The sequence below is a fragment of the Rhinatrema bivittatum genome, chromosome 14 (genome assembly GCF_901001135.1).
Source record: "Rhinatrema bivittatum chromosome 14, aRhiBiv1.1, whole genome shotgun sequence".
Lineage (NCBI taxonomy): Eukaryota > Metazoa > Chordata > Amphibia > Gymnophiona > Rhinatrematidae > Rhinatrema > Rhinatrema bivittatum.
In genome coordinates this window covers 48,213,424-48,230,301 of record NC_042628.1, presented here as the reverse complement: position 1 = coordinate 48,230,301, position 16,878 = coordinate 48,213,424, and the positions used below count along the sequence as shown (strand labels likewise).

The 16,878-nt window shown below is 42.7% G+C and overlaps 1 protein-coding gene across 3 annotated transcripts in view; it reads left to right on the top strand.

The window, feature by feature from the left end:
* The window catches only part of RGS11 (regulator of G protein signaling 11), a 169,234-nt gene that overhangs the window by 87,959 nt on the left and 64,397 nt on the right, over positions 1–16,878 (top strand). The window lies entirely within an intron of this gene.

The window sequence follows — 16,878 nt, the reverse complement described above, 5'->3', positions numbered from 1 at the left end:
GGAAATCGCTCCCTGACCCCCGCTGGACCTCCAGGAACTTTGGCCAGCTTGTGGGGGGCCTCCTGACCCCCACGAGACTTGCCAAAAGTCCAGCGGGGGTCCGGAAGGACCTCCTGCCGTCCAATCTTTTTCGTCTATGGCCGCCGCCATTTTTCGGCGCCATTTTGGAAAATGGCGCCGGCCGAAGACGACAAGATGCAGGAGCAGGAGCCCGTTCCGGACCGCTGCCGTTCCGGACCGCCGCTGGACCCGCAGGTTATTTAAGTTATTTGGGGGTGGGGGGATTTAATTTAAAGGGGGGGGGGGTGGGTTTTAGGGGGTTTTAGTGTGCCGGCTCACGATTCTAACGATTTATAACGATAAATCGTTAGAATCTGTATTGTATTGTGTTCCATAACGGTTTAAGATGATATTAAAATTATCGGACGATAATTTTAATCGTCCTAAAACGATTCACATCCCTACACAATATTAGGTTCTATCTTAGGAGATACCACCTAGGAAAGAGATCTAGGCATCATAGTGGATAATACATTTAAATCGTCGGCCCAGTGTGCTGTGGCAATCAAAAAAGCAAACAATGTTAAGAATTATTAAGAAGGGAATGGAAAATAAAACTGAGGATGTCATAATGCCTCTGTATCGCTCCATGGTGAGACCACACCTTGAATACTGTGTGCAGTTCTGGTCACACATCTCAAAAAGGATATAGCTGCACTGGAAAAAGTGCAGAGAAGTGCGCCCAAAATGATAAGGGGCATGGAATGGCTGCCCTATGAGGAAAGGCTAAAGAAGTTAGGACAGTTCAGTTTGGAGAAGAGACAACTGAGGGGGGAATATGATAGAGGTCTCTAAAATCATGAAAGGACTTGAACAAGTTAATCAGTTATTTACTCTCTCAGATAATAGAAGGACCAGGGGGGCACTCCATGAAGTTAGCAAGTAGCTAATTTAAAACAAATTGAAGAAAGTTCTTTTTCATTCAGCACATAGTTAAGCTCTGGAATTCATTGCCAGAGGATGTGGTTACAGCAATTAATGTAACTGGGTTTACAAATTCCTAGAGGATAAATTCCTCTAGGATAAATTCCTTGAGGATAAATTCTTAGAGGATAAATCCATAAACTGTTATGAAGATAACTAATAAGCAATAGTAGCTTGTGATCCATCTAATGTTTGGGTACTTGCCAGGTATTTGTGACTTGGATTGGCCACTGTTGGAAATAGGATACTGGGCTTGATGGACCCTTGGTCTGACCCAGTATGGGAATTCTTATGTTCTTATGTTAATCGCATGTACCATGAAAATGACTGCTCATGAAGCAGCTCAACCGGAAAATAATCTTAAAAAACATTCTCATCAAAATTATGCAAATGATATAATTGCAAAATGAAGTACCACCGTAAAAAAAAAAAAACAAAACAAAACACCCCAGCAACAAGTGGGGCCTTTAAAAGAAGCTGAACCTTGTCTTATGGCGTGATTACTCCTGCTCTTGCTGCTATATTAGTGAAAAGCATGGTACAATTTATCTCAACCGACCATTCTCAGTGAATGCTGCACTGCCTGCTTCCCACCTTGATTCTGCCCCCAGACATACCTACACTGACAGTATCTACCAACATGGCAGTTGGGGCCTTTAGAAGACCTGCCTCGCCAAGGGGCCCGACAGTGAAAGTCTGCCGGCGAAGGGGGCCAGCAAAAGGTGTCACCCTTCATCTGTCCCTTCGTCTGCAACTTTGGATGCAGCTTTGCTTGGGGTTTAAGCTATTCTAGAGCTTGTTTGCTGGACCTTTCAAATATGCAGATTTCATCGGTTTAAGGTAACATTCGATATTCTTTATTACCAAAATGTTATCCATCCTGGTCTAGGGATAGGATGTTAGCCCAGCGCTGTAATCAGTGAACTAATATCTGCAAAGATCGTGTAAATCAGGTCTTCCTGAGCATAGCATATCTGAATGTTCGGTTAAATGAAAAGTTGATAGGATCCTTGCAAGGATTCTAGATGCTAGTTTAGCAATATATTTACATGTTGAAGCTTGGCATTCAGACACAGATGCCATTTTATTAAATTCTCTATGACCACGGGGTATGTTTATTACAAAGAGCCGGGGCTGGTAAACGTGGTGGGGGGTTTGTGGCTATGTATAAAGATGCTATCCCTGTTCACTGTGTTGATTTTAGAATTGGCTTTGGTTATGAAAATTTAACTCTCAAGCTGTATGATTGGCATATAGATTCCCCCTCCCCAACATTAATCATGTGGTTCTTGTTTTACTAGAGGATTATATTATGCCTTAGGAGCAAGAAAGCTGCTATTAATTGTTGATTTTTAACCTACATAAAGACACGTGTCCTAGAAGTTTGTTTTCTGAATTTCAGATGCTTCTATCTGCTTTAAGTCTCCTACTCATAAACAGGTCTTATTATTGATCAGATAATTATTTCTGAAGATCTGTTTGACAAGCTCTCAGTCTCTGGCCTCATAAATGATCGTATTTTATGGTCTGATCATCATTTCGTTTTTGCAATTTATTCTCAAAATCTCTCCCTCCGTTCTTTTACCAGCATAGCCTGAGGTTTGGAAACTAAGGCATAAATATTATGATAATGACCTGTTCTGTGAAAAATGAATTAAAAAAGGTTGCTCTAAATTATGCTAATGTAAACACTCTTCTTGACACATTCAATTTAATTTTGACTCAGACCTTGGAGGATGTTGCTCCAGTTAAACTATGTAAAAGTACTCGTCTAAAGAATACTGTCCCATGGTTTAATAAAGAACTGATTGAGGAAAAAAGACGTGTATGTACAGCAGAATAGAAATGGTTGAAAGATCCAGAAGCCGCTCATAGGGAAAATTTTAATTCCATTCATAAAAGCTATAGACACCTTTCTAATCAGTTAAAAAAAGAGTTCTAAACAGAGCAAAGGAGCTCTTTTATCTAGCAAAGAAATTAATTAGCTTTTCAAAACACTTATCTAATATTGTTGAGATAGACTGTGAAGAATTTGCAGACTATTGTGTATCGAAGACTGATACTTTGTTGCAAAAATTAGATAGTCCCTTGTCAGATCAATTTGATGCTATTCAGCCTGTCCTTGTTAAGGATAATTCAGATTCTTTAATTGAAATTAAAAATGTATTGTATGAAGTCGGACATTCTCGATGTAAGCTTGATCCTTGTTCTGTAGGAGCGTTAATCACAGGTAAAAACCCATTTCTAAAAGCTATTGCTGATATTCTGCAGTTTTCATTAATGGAACATTCCTGGAAGCATTTAAAAAGGTCACTGTACGTCCGGTGTTAAAGTGAGGGACTCTTCCCAAAAATACTTGCACAGGTTACAGGCCTGTCTCTAACTTTTCTACAATTGTTAAAATCTTAGAGAAAATTGTTTTACAACAAATGACAACATATTTGGATGATCATAAAGTCCTTACAGGTGAATTTTCGGAGGAGTTACGCATGTAAGTGTAACATAGGGGTAGATTTTAAAAGGCTGCGTGCAGGCGTACATGAATGCATGCTACCCGGCGTGTGCACATGTACACCTGATTTAATAACTTGCACGCACAGGCGCAAGGGGGTGCACAATTGTGCACGCCGAGCTACGCTGCCTTCCCCGTCCCTCCCAGGCCACTCCAAAATCAGAGTGACCTGAGAGGGAACTTCCCTTCCCCCTAGCCTGACCTTTCCAACCCTTCCCCTAACCTTCCACCCCCCCCCCCCCCCCAGCTCTACTGTAACCTCCCCTGACCTTTATTTTACCTTTTGCGCCTGCCGGCCAACTGCCAGCACACAATCCTTGGCACAGCATCAAATGGCCACTGTGGCAGGAGCCACTGACCCCACCCCACCCTCTCCCCACCCCTTTTGCAAGCCCCGGGACTTACACGCGTCCCGGGGCTTTTACGTGCATTGCTGGGCCTTTTTAAAATAGGCCCGGCGCGTGTAACCTTTTTAGAATCTGGCCCATATTGTTGTAGCAATTTTCAAAAGCCATTTACACTCATAAAGTGCACTTATGCGGGTAAATTCTATGGGCCAAGTCCCTCACTTTAACACTGGACGTACAGTGACCTTTTTAAATGCTTCCACTTATGTTCCATTAATGAAAACTGCATGTTGAAACTGATACAGCTATGATACTTTAATGACTGCTCCTCCCGACGCAGCCTTGTGGCGATACACGGGAGCTAAAGGCAGCGCTGGAAAAACAGGCGCTGAAGGTAGATGACCTGGAGAATCGCTCGCAGTGATCAAACCTCAGGTTAGTGGGGCTACCCGAAAGTATTGTGGAGCACACACTTCCCCACATTCTCGAGGAACGGCTCCCAGTGGCGCTGCAGCTCACAGATTTGCAAGGCCCGTTTACAGTGGAGAGAGCCCATCGCTTGGGCCCAAAGCGGGCTGACATTGAGAAGCCTCGTGTTGTGATTATTAAAATGATGAACTATGCTCACAAAGCCAGGATCTTGCGTGCTCTTTGGCAGGGAGCCAAGTTAAAATATGAAAATCATCCGGTGTTAATATTCCAGGATTTTTCAGCAGTGGTTTCCACCCAGCGTCGAGCTCTGGCGCCTTATTGCTCTCAGCTTTTCCAGAGGGGCATTCGGGTAGTCCTTGTCTATCCAGCAAAAATGAGGGTCCAGACCGAGGCTGGGGTTCGCTGGGTCACTGAGGCAGCCGCCATTCAACAATATAGTCAAGCACTCCCAGCCCCGGGGCCCTGTAACCCCTGAGCAGTGCCTGGGGGAATCTGCAGAGCTGGTGGACAGCACAGTTCCATCTTAAATGGCAGGCGATAGCCTTTTCCAGATGGTGGTCTCTTCGGAAGCTATTCTGCATTTTGCTTCACCTTTCATCATTTGTCTTCTACATTGCCAGTTTTGGACTTGATGTTTGGGGGTCATTTCTTTCATTATTTTTTTTCTCCTGGCCAGACATGAGATGTATAGTACACTTGGTATAAATGAGCCTTCCTTTATGAAATATCTCCACTCCGTATGATCTTCCTTTGTTTTTAGCTTGTGCTGAGAGCATTCTCAGCGTGGGCGCTCGGACGCAGCTTCAGATATCAGACCATGGGATGGTATCATATGTAGCACTGATTATTAGACACTGGTTGTTCTGGTGACCTCTCAATTTCCTGCAATGCACAAATTATAATGTCTATTTACTGATTTCTAATGGTGGGGTGAAGGGAGAGAGGGTTGGGCACTGTACTGGTGTGATCACCTGCTATCATTAGGACAGCGGGTTGAGGGTAGTGGTTAATTGGGTAATAGGGGTGGAATGCATGGGGGGGGGCAGACAATGCTGGGAAGGGGAGAGGGGACTGGGGAAAAGGGACGGAAAGGGGGGGGAGAGATCCAAATACTATTTTTTTTGCAAGTCTACACTGGCCTGTTCAGGCAGAACTTTGGAGTAGACCTGGGGGGGAGGTGTCCAGCTGGGAGGCCCGCTCCTCTCCAAAATGTTCTTCAATGCTTTATTACAGATACTGATAGAAATGATAGCTGAGTAGTCACAATACCAATATTTTCTCATGGAATGTGGGTGGCATTAATTCTCCTATTAAACGATCCAAGATCTTGCAGGCTCTGAATCAGAAGTCGGCAGACACAGCCTTCTTACAGGAGACTCATTTGTCTGACATAGAGCATGGCAAGTTGTACCAGAGATGGGTGGGTTCGGTTCATTTCTCTTCAGCAAGTACAAAATCGGCAGGGGGTAGCAATATTTATTGATTAGACGCTCTTTCCTGATAAAAATTGTGAAAGAAATCCATGATCCAAAAGGTAGGTATTTAAACTTAAAGGCTGAATTTAATCATGCCCCCCTCATTCTGTGCAATATTTATGCCCCGAATGTGTATCACCCTTCCTTTTTTTCAGGAGTTGCATGTCTTATTGCTTCCCTACATAGATAATATGGTGGTAGTTGGGAGTGATTTTAATGCAGTTAAGGACCCCACATGGGATCGATTTTCCTCGGCTAAGGCGGCGCCGAGTAAAGGGATTCCCTTTTTAGAAAAAACATTACATCTAGTTGATGTAAGGTGTACGCTGCATCCTTTTGAAAGGGTCTTTACTCATATTTCCCGAGCGCACGCAACACATGCCCGGTTGGATTATTTCCTATTAAGCTCTAACAGCTTTTTCACAGTAGCTGACGCAGGGATTGGCGATATTGTAATTTCCAATCATGCTCCCATTAAGCTGGAGTTAACTAATCCTTTGTCGAAACCAACTGCATTCCAATGGAAATACCCCTATTATATAGTGGATGATATAACATTTCAAACGTTTCTTAGAGATAAGTGGACGGAATTTGAGGCCCTGAACTATCAACATAAGGGAGATCCTATCCTATTTTGGAATACAGCTAAGGTGGTACTTCGAGGAGAAATTATTTCTTATGTGGCACACAGAAAGAAGCCTTTACATAAGCAGTTACTTACACTGAGCGATCAACTTCAGAAAGCCAAGCAAGATTTACTACGATGTCATTCCTCCACACATAGAGAAAAGTTTCTGTCTCTGCAAACAGCCATTAATTCCCTGGTACACCAGCGCACTAAGAAGAGCCTTCTATACTACCAACATAAATTATTTCAATTTGGGCAGAAGCCCGGCAAACTGATGGCCTCTTTAATTAAATCTGCAAGAGGATCTCACTATATCCATGCCATTAAGACACTTCACAGTCAGATAGTCACTGATACGGAAGAGATTATGCGAGTCTTCCATACTTACTATTCTAACCTTTATCCCACTGAAGAATGGGACACTGATAAATGGGAGGCTTTGGGGGACAAGCTTCAGCTTCCCTCGTTGACATTGGAATTTAGTCGTTATTTAAATGACCTTATTTCAGAGACCTAGGTGGAGCGGGTCATACACAGTATGCACAAATTGAAAGCACCTGGCCCAGATGGACACAGTTCCGAATTCTATAAATGCCTTGTGGGTCCTGTTACAAAATTACTTCCCACTGTGTACAATTCACTGATTAGTCGTGGAGTTTTTCCTGAGGGGGGGAAATCAGGCCTATGTGATGGTTCTCCCTAAAACTGGGAAGGACCCCTTACTGCCCGCATCGTATCGTCCCATCTCGTTACTGAACGTGGATCATAAAATATTAGCCAGAGTTCTCGCTGATTGATTAGCGAACGTTCTGCCCTCCCTAATTAAACCCGGACAGGTGGGATTTGTTAAACAACATTATGCCCTTAGGAACATCAGACAGGTGACTATAGCAATGGCGCTCTGTCAGAGGATTGAGGACCCCTATTTAGTGGTTAGCCTCAACACAGAGAAGGCCTTTGATAGGGTGGAATGGAGCTATATGTTTCATGTGCTAAACTTAATGGGATTTGGAGGACCTTTCTATCAAGCCATTGAACTCCTATATAGTAAACCGGATGTCTGAATTTGGGTCAATGGGGGGCTAACTGCATCATTCACTGTTGAGAGGGGGACCAAACAGGGGTGCCCACTATCCCCACTACTCTTTCTCTTGACTCTAGAACCGCTCTTGCTTGCTATTCAAGATACACCTGCTATAAGGGGCATCCAAATCCAAAGGGGGGAATATAAGGAAATCTTCAAATATGCGGCCTTCGCTGATGATGTCTTGTTATTTCTTACTTCCCCACACAGGTCCTTATCTGCACTTTTAGCTCGTTTTCAAGTATATGAAGGGCTTTCTGGAATGTGAATTAACTGGGATAAGTCCGAAGTGCTGGCGTATCTGGAGACCCTTAGGGAGCGTTGGAAGGAACCCTTCCCCCTGCAGTGGGCTCGGGATTCCATTAGATATCTAGGGATTCATCTAGCCACCGATTTAAGTGGCATATACAAGCTCAATATTTCCCCTCTATTATAGGCCACTCAGGATAAATTAAGAACATGGTGCGACCTGCCTTTATCGGTCGGAGGAAGGGTCAACTTGTTTAAGATGGTGATTTTGCCGAAATGGCTCTATGTGTTTCAGAACTTTCCTCTATTGTTAAAGCCACGGGATATCTCATGATTAGATTCCATGGTACGCCACTTCATATGGAAGGGTAAAAAAGCCCAAATACCTTTGAAATGGTTGCAATTTTCCTGGGTCAAGGGTGGCATGAGGATACCCGACATTAACTACTATGATAAGGCGGCTAATATCTGCTTAATTAGTGGCTGGCTTCTAGAGCAGTCCCCATTTGTAAATCTTTTGGCAGAGAATACTTTGATATCCCCTTTGGCACTGAATTTTGTTCTTATGAGCCCGAGATCGGGAATCCCCTCCACATTGGTCCAACACCCGCTAATACTGCCTCTCCGGACAATGTGGATTTCTCTTACAAAACTTTTGGGAATTCCCAGAGTATGCATCTATCTCTCATCTATCCGGGGAAACCCGGACTTTTCCCTGGCTCCACAACAGCTTGTTTTAGGACTTGGCGGCAAAAAGGAATTTTGTACTTGGGTCATGTTCTCGATAATGCCGGGTCCATTCTAACTTTTGATTCTCTTAAGGAGCTGTATGGATTATCCAATTCTCAGATGTTTGGATATATGCAATTACGTCACTATGTACAATCCCTGGGATCCCCCGCACAGCACTTGGCAGTGTTCAAAGCTTTAGATGTGTTTTTTCAATTTGATAATTCAAAAATTCCTACCCTCTCGGTTTACTTTTGGCGATTAACATGAAGTTCTCCCATGGACACGTACAAAGTGTCGGTGGAGCACTGGAACCGGGACGGGGTTTTTATAATGACACCAACTGTTTTTTCATTCAGTATCAGGAGTGTGCTTCCCATTATGGGGAATATGTATTTTCGAGAAATGCACTTAAAATGTTTGCACCGAGCATACATATCCCCTCAAATTTCATTCCATGCTGGATTGACCTTTACTGACAAGTGTTTATGCTGCCAGATGTCTGTGGGGACTATGTCTCATGTATTCTGGGCGTGCCCCTCCATTCAGCTTTATTGGAAACTGATAGTCCATTACCTGGAGAAATTAGTTGGGGTTTGCCTTCTGATGTCCCCTTATCTGTGATTGTTTCATTGTGTTACTTGAGTATTGGTGAAGGAGGTGGGCCTGAGAATTCTCCTCAAAAAGGCTGGAATGGTGGGAAAAAAGGTTATCCTGCCTCATTGGCGAGAGGCGGCAAAGCCATCGTTTTGGGTTTGGCGAAACCACTTTCATCGATTGATGCAAATGGAAAATATGTCATCCCGCAACTCACCTAAGCACTGACGCTCCTTTTTACAGACATGGGAACCTTACCTACAATTGCTGCCTCAAAAAGCCAGGAGCCTGATCTTATATGCTTAAAGACTTTTTGTACTGGGACAAGAGGCCGATATATTACACACGGCTAGTGGAAGGAGGATGGACATGGAAATTCTGGTTTGGATATCTTTCGGGGGGGGGGGGGGGGGGGTGATTCCTTCATTGGGAAATATATTGATCACCTGATTTGATGACTACCTGGATGAAAGTTGATAGTTTCTTGTTGCATGTTATGTCTGTGTTTTTTTTTTCTTTCCAAGTTTATATATTCCTTTTCAAAGCATCACTTAATAAAATATATTGGACATAGAATGGGAGCCTGAGTGTGTGCATGTTTGTGGGTTAGAATGGGAGCCTGGAGGTGTATGTGTTTGAGAATGGGAGCCTGAGTATGTGAGGGGGTGAGAATGGGAGCCTGTGTGTGTATTAGAATGGTAGTCTGTGTGTGTGTCTGGGGGGGAGGGGGGGATTGAGAATGGGAGTCTGGGCATGTGTGTATGTGAGTGAGACTGGGAGCCTGAATGTGCATCTGTCTGGATGAGATTGGTAACCTGGGCGTGCATCTGTGTGTGTGAGAATGGGAGCCAGAGAGTGAGAGCTTGTGTGTGTGTGTGTGTGTGTGTGTGTGTATGGTAGAGCATATTAGAGTGAGAGCGTGTGTGTGTGTGTGTAGAGAATGTGAGAGTGAGAGCTTGTGTGGAGGGGAGGAAGAGTATATGAGAGTGAGAGCTTGTGTTTGTGGTAGAGCATGTGAGAGTGAGAGCTTGTGTGTGTTTGTGTGAGAGAGAGAGGCAGGGAAGAAGACAGTAGGAGAAGAAACAGAACAAGAAGAGAGACTCTAAAAAGGAATTAAGAAAAGGCTGCAAGAAAAAAATGGGGAAGAAAGAGACTGGGAACAACTGATTAGAAAAATACAAAGATCAGAAAACAAAGGTAAAAAAAGTTATTTTAGCCATTGGAATATGGCATCTTTGGGAATGCGCATTTCTTATATTTTTGTATTTTGCTCTTTCTTCAGTATTCCACTATTCAGTCTAGTTTCTCAGGCTTTCTATTCTGGTTTTGTCTGCATGTTTCTGTTTCTAATTTGTAGTCTCTTATTTCTATATTAGGTAAAGATCGGTCTCTGTTTTGCCTGTGTGTGTGAGACTGACGTGCAGTATTCCTGCTAGCTTGTAGTTTCTCTGTAGTCCAGCTTGTTCAGTTATTCCAGCAGGTGATGTATTCATGTTCTAGGGCCTGGTGTAGTATTTGCATTGCTGCTTTTTCATAAGGTTTCTGTTATTTGAGTCCTGAGAGTCAGTGCTGTGACTGTATGGTATGGCAAGGTTCTAGATGGCTCTTTTTTTTTAATGCAGGAGTTTGTGTTACTTCTCAAAATGTTTAGAAATGAAGGGATATTTTTTGCTGAGGTGACAGCAGAATTTGAATATTTGTTTTTACATGTTGGTTGTAATGTGAATTGTCCTACCTCTGATCTGCACCTGTTCTGATCATTAATGCTGCTTTATTGTAGTTATGATAATTTCTGGCTTTCTGCAAAGAGGATTCATGAAATACATAGATTTTTGTTTTATTACATGATTGGTTGGATCTGTTTGTTTTCTTTGCTTTTTACATGATATAAATGTACATTTATAAGCTGCAATAAATATAAAATAAATTAATACAGATTAATAAGGAATTTTTAATGCTGGTAAGTGCTTGAAATAATCGAGCTAAAATGTTTTAAAGTTTCATGCTTGATGCATAATGGCTGTTGCAAACTACTTAGAAAACCATTGTAGGGTGCAGTATATGGCATTATTTATCAATAAGAATACAACTAGTAGGTCTCAGACCTGCTTGCCTACAGCCCATCCTTGTTAACCCTGTGCTCTTCCAAGAAATCAATTCTGGCTACGCCACTGATTTACCCTATCAAATAACACTAAAAGAAGTGGACCTTCCATGAAGTTATCAATCAGCAGATGTAAAACACATTGCCGAAAGTATTTATTTATTCAATGCACAGTCAAACCGAGGAATCTGTTGTCAAGGGATATGGTTAAGGCAACTAACATAGAGGTAGATTTTAAAAGCATTGCTCACGCAAAAACGGCCACATACGCGGGCAGCACGCAAGCAACTTGAATTTTAAGAAGCCGTAAAATACGCGCGTGTATACTCATGTGCGCGTCAAGAACAAGGGGGCAGAAAAGGGGCGGAGCAGGGGCATTCTGGGGCAGGGTCAAGACTTACGCACGTAACTCCACATTTTAAAAAAGCTGACCATGGCGCGCCTCCGCGTGTTATCTGCGTAACTTTACTGCTGGTCCCGATGAGGGGCGAGTCTGGATATCTCCATTTTTAGGGCTTTCAGCACCGCGTGAAGGTTTGGGGCCAAGTGGGGGGCTTACTGGATGCAGAACCAGAGGGGTCTTGAAGACCTCAAGATCAATTGGACAAAACTGGTGGACTAATTTGAAAAACTGGTTTTTCCCTCGCACGAGCAGGTTTTAAAATCCGGCTGCATACGTGCGTAAAGCCGCTAAAGCCCTAGCGGAAATAAGCGCGGGACATTTACTCGAGCTGCGTCTTAAGATTACATGCACACGTGCATGCCCCAATTTTTTTCTGCAATCTGTTGTCTCTGTTTAATATGCTACCAATTGTTAAAAACATTGTAATCTGAACTTTGTAAACCGTTATGATGGCTTTCCGAATGACGGTATATAAAACTCAGCAATAAATAAGAACATAAGAACATAAGAAAATGCCATACTGGGTCAGACCAAGGGTCCATCAAGCCCAGCATCCTGTTTCCAACAGTGGCCAAACTAGGCCATAAGAACCTGGCAAGTACCCAAAAACTAAGTCTATTCCATGTAACCATTGCTAATGGCAGTGGCTATTCTCTAAGTGAACTTAATAGCAGGTAATGGACTTCTCCTCCAAGAACTTATCCAATCCTTTTTTAAACACAGCTATACTAACTGCACGAACCACATTCTCTGGCAACAAATTCCAGAGTTTAATTGCATGAACTTGTGCATATAATATAAAATTACAATGTATCTCTGTTCGCACGCTGATATGCGTTTAATGAACTGGATAGTGAGGTTTAAAAGAGGTTTGGCAAAGTCCATAAAACATCATTAGCCGGGCAGATTAGGAAAAGCCAACACTGTCTCTTGGCGTGAGTAACAAAGAAATAGTTCTACTTTCATCTCTGTTCCTTTTCTTGAGTTTTACCCATAACGGGCTCCAGAATTTCCAGACTCTTCTGATCTAGTAATTCTAATTCCACCTCTTTGGTTTTACTCACGAAACCTGCGAGAGGAGATTCATTGTGTTGAAAATTTTGTAGTGGTGCCAGGAGAGAAAGTGCCTGTATGCGGGCTGAATCAAGCTCTGGGAATGATGACTAGGATGCAAGCAAGTAGCAGAGGTTCCAGGAATAAATGTAAAGATTTCAAAACCAAAGGAACAAGTATCAAGTTTATACTTTTAAATCATGATGAACACCTTGCCTGTGCATGCAAACAACTGCTAAAAATATCAAGACAGATGACTACCAGGCACAGCAACCTAGGACATTTTTAGTATGTTTCAAAAAACAGGAAAAGCGCTATTTATTAATTGTGAGTATGAAGTGACCATGTGATCATCTGAGTGGAACGTGGGAACTGACCATGGTGCTGGCAGGAACCAGGAGAGAGGGAGGGGTGCATAGGGTGGTTGGATGGATGTTTATCAGGTCAATGGGTTGGGAGCAAGGGAAACTCCTAGGTTTATTGTTCATAATGAATCGAATGCTCAGAAATTATGGTTCGGGGTCAGATTTTACATTTATTAATTTTCCTAAAATGGCTACATTGCCTCCCCCTCCTCTTCCTTCTGAACATAAACCCCATCCTAACACCTCCTCCTTTCTGAGTAAGCTCTTGGCTTGCCTCTTCCTTCAGAGAGCAATCTCCCAGCCTTCGCCTTCTTGGCTGAGTATTGCAAGCTTGCTTCCTCCTTTAAGTGAGTAGCACTTGGCCAGTCTCTTCTCTCAGGAGGGTTTTGTTGAAAGTGAAAAAAAAAATAACGGGTAGAATTAAACTCATTATTACTAGAGCACACCCTGCTTGATTAATGATGTTGTATGGCTCACTTCACTCATCTCTTTTTTATTTTTTTCCCTGTTGCATCCTTGCCTGACTGAATGGAAGTAAGTATGATAATCAACCAGACATCTCTACAAGATTTAGGAGCTGCTTTTTCTTGTCACTTTACAGCAGTGGTTCTCAACCCTGTCCTGGGGACCCCCCCAGCCAGTCGGGTTTTCAGGATATCCACAATGAATATGCATGAGAGAACATTTGCATGTTATGGAGGCAGTGTATGCAAATTTTCTCTCATGCATATTCATTGTGGATATCCTGAAAACCCGACTGGCTGGGGGGGTCCCCAGGACAGGGTTGAGAACCACTGCTTTACAGATATATAGTCAAGGGGTAAAGGGCATAACTGGCCTGTTTAGGATATATATGTCGCTGAGTCCTGGTCCACCCTCATCTCTCCAAGTGGGGCAAGGAGCCAGGGTTGTGACATGGTTATACTGGTGAATACAAATATACAAACAAAAGGATCCACCAATAATGAGTGTATATATACCTATCTGTGTGTATATAGCTATATATATATATATATATATATGTATATGTATGTATTAGGGATGTGCATTCATTAGCCATTCGTTCATTTGTTTCACCGTCAGCCGAATACCAAAGTCCGTGGCTATGCGTGTAATTCTATGGCCACAGGTACTTTGAGGTACACATGTAATGACGAAACAAATGAACAGTTGCCAAATGTACAGTTACCTAATATATATGTTTTTTCAATTATTTAGAGTGGAAACCCAGTTAGAACAAAAATTAGTTCTGGTTGTTAATGACAACCCTCTGTATCTGTAATCATGCTGGGAAAAAACAATCACGCCAACACCAAAAATATGTGTTTTACTAAACACCAGCCATTTGAAAAAACAGCAAAAAAGGGCAGAACTGCTGATCCACCAACTTCTAGAGAGTCTCCTTTTCCTGAGAAAGAAAGGGTCTTTGTTTTGCCATTAAAGGTTTCCTCAAGGGGGACCGTACAGTCACTTAAAAGTAATGGTGGAACAAACATAAAGTCCAGGTCGATTACAAATACAGAGGGTCGTCATTAACAACCAGAACTCGTTTTTGGAATGACTTAAGCTTTCATTCCTCTCAATAATAGTTGCAACAAAAGTTTAAAAAGGTATCAATAGAGTCCTTCATTTTCAGTTTTTATTGTTCTTTATTTTTCCTGGGAAGTTATCAAGGTTTATTATGATAAGAACAAAAATAGGAGAAAAATCAGTGGGGAAAAAAGGACTCATCATTTTTCCGGGTATATAAAGGAGTTTATTTTGGTGGCCAGAAGTCAGGACAGGCCACACTGGGGCCTCCCACTGTCTCATTCCCTCCCAACCCACAAATTGATTCTTCAGGTGATCCTTTTCCACCTATCCCCAGCATTTCCCCTTTTTCTTTCTTTCCTGCCACTCTTTCATTGTCTCCCTTCTTTCCAAATTTCTCCTCCCCCTCTGTCTCCTACCAAAAAAACCACCTCTATCCCACCACCAAGAATCTTTCCCCAAGAACCACCTCTCTCCCCCTGAAAGAATCCCCCCATTCTGCCCTCAAGAATCTCTCTGTCTTTCCCGAAAAAAATCTCGTTCTCTCCAGTACCCCACTGGTTGAGGTGGCTCCAGGCTCCCCCTCCCCTCGTTTTTGGCAGCATTGATTATGTTGTGGCTCCTGCACTCTATATTTGTCCTCTTTGCATGTTCTGTAATGTAATATGGAGTGAGGCAAAGTCAAAAATATCCAATAGAAAATAAGTCATAGCATTCTTAGACAAGGGATATCGGCAAACCACGTTGCGTGCGATTAGTCACCGCTGGACTGTTCAATCATTTACCCCAAAAGGTACTGAGCACATTTTTAAAATGTTTTTCTTTAGCAAATAAAAAAGGAACAATGGTCCTCATGTTTAAGAGTGCTCAACACAATGCCCGACGCCAGCCAACGTTTCGTAGAATGACTGCATCTGGGCCTTGACAGAAGACCTTGCCACGGACCGGCTGCTGTCAAGAGTGACACTGCATTTTCTTGAGACCGGCCGATCCTTGGCGAGATCTTATGGCTTAACTACGTTTACAGATGAGTGAGTGTGCTTTAAATGTCAAGCCCCTGATGCAGTCATTCTACAAAACATTGGCTGGCGTCGGTGTTGAGCTGGCGTCAGTGTTGAGCACTCTTAAACATTGAGGACCATTGTTCCTTTTTTATTTGCCAACGAAAAAATAAAAAATATGTAGTAGGTACTTTTTGGGGTAAATGATTGAAAGGTCTGGCAGCAATTGTTATGGTCACAACATGGCTTGCTGATACCCCTTGACTAAGGATACTATGATTTCTTTTCTATTGATATTTTTGACTTTGCCTCACTCTACATTATATTGATTTGTTGGCTTAATCTATACACCCCTCTAGCTTTTATTGGTTGCTCTCTGTATGTGCACCATTGCTTTTCCTTTTGTCTTTATTGTGGTTTCCTTGGCCTCTCTTGTTTTGTAGTCACTGCTGTGACTGAGCAGACAAGCCTACCGATGGTCATGACCTGAGCAGACTCGTGTAATCAGTGTTGTGATGAGGACAAGTTATGAAGAGGCACCCTGGGGCACATAGAGAGATGGACCCTCTCTGCTCTCAGTCTCTCCCGGGATAGCATTAACATCTGAGTTCCAGGGCTTTCTGTGTGGGTGGGGGGGGGGGGGGGGAGGTAGTTTTAAGGTACTTTTTCATTTAACCCCAATACCAGCCCCTTTTTTCTTCCACTGTAAACAGCACTGATAATAAACACTGTCCTTTGCATCCAAAAATCACACTGAGGCGCAAGGTGGCTTCCCACTTCTTTACTGATAGTTGATTAGAAGACTGAATAATATTTACAGCACTCAATGCAGATATTAAATAGTCAGGGAATAAATAAGGCAATAGAAAGATTAATAACCTCACTCTTCTAGTAAAGTCTCTGCTTCCTTAACACTCGTTCTCCTTCTCTCACCAGTTAATCAAATTGAAGAGTTCAGTCCTCCTTCTTTTTTCCCAAATTCATCACACATCTTCTCCCCACTGTCGCATTGCTAGAATAAAGTCCCAGTAATTTATCAGAATGTAAGTCCCAATTCTCCTACCTTTCCTGAAGTCTTCTTGACTTTCCTTATGAAGTACCTGACTGGCGCTGTCCTCTCAAGTGTAGCACACTAAAGTCATCAGCAAGCACAGTCCTCGGAATGCCTTCAGCTCCCTCCCTCTGGTTAGGGACAGGAATCCAGGTCTCAGATGAAAAACTCTTCACTCCTCAGGCCCTTCCTAAGTGAAAGACGCCTCTTCCTGACAGAGTGGAAACTGATTTCCTGGTACCAAGGGCACTCAGCTCCAAGGGGAAAAACAATAGTTGTTTACTCAAAAGTTAGAAAAATTAAATCTGAGAAAGGAAGGGTGGAAAAACTTAAT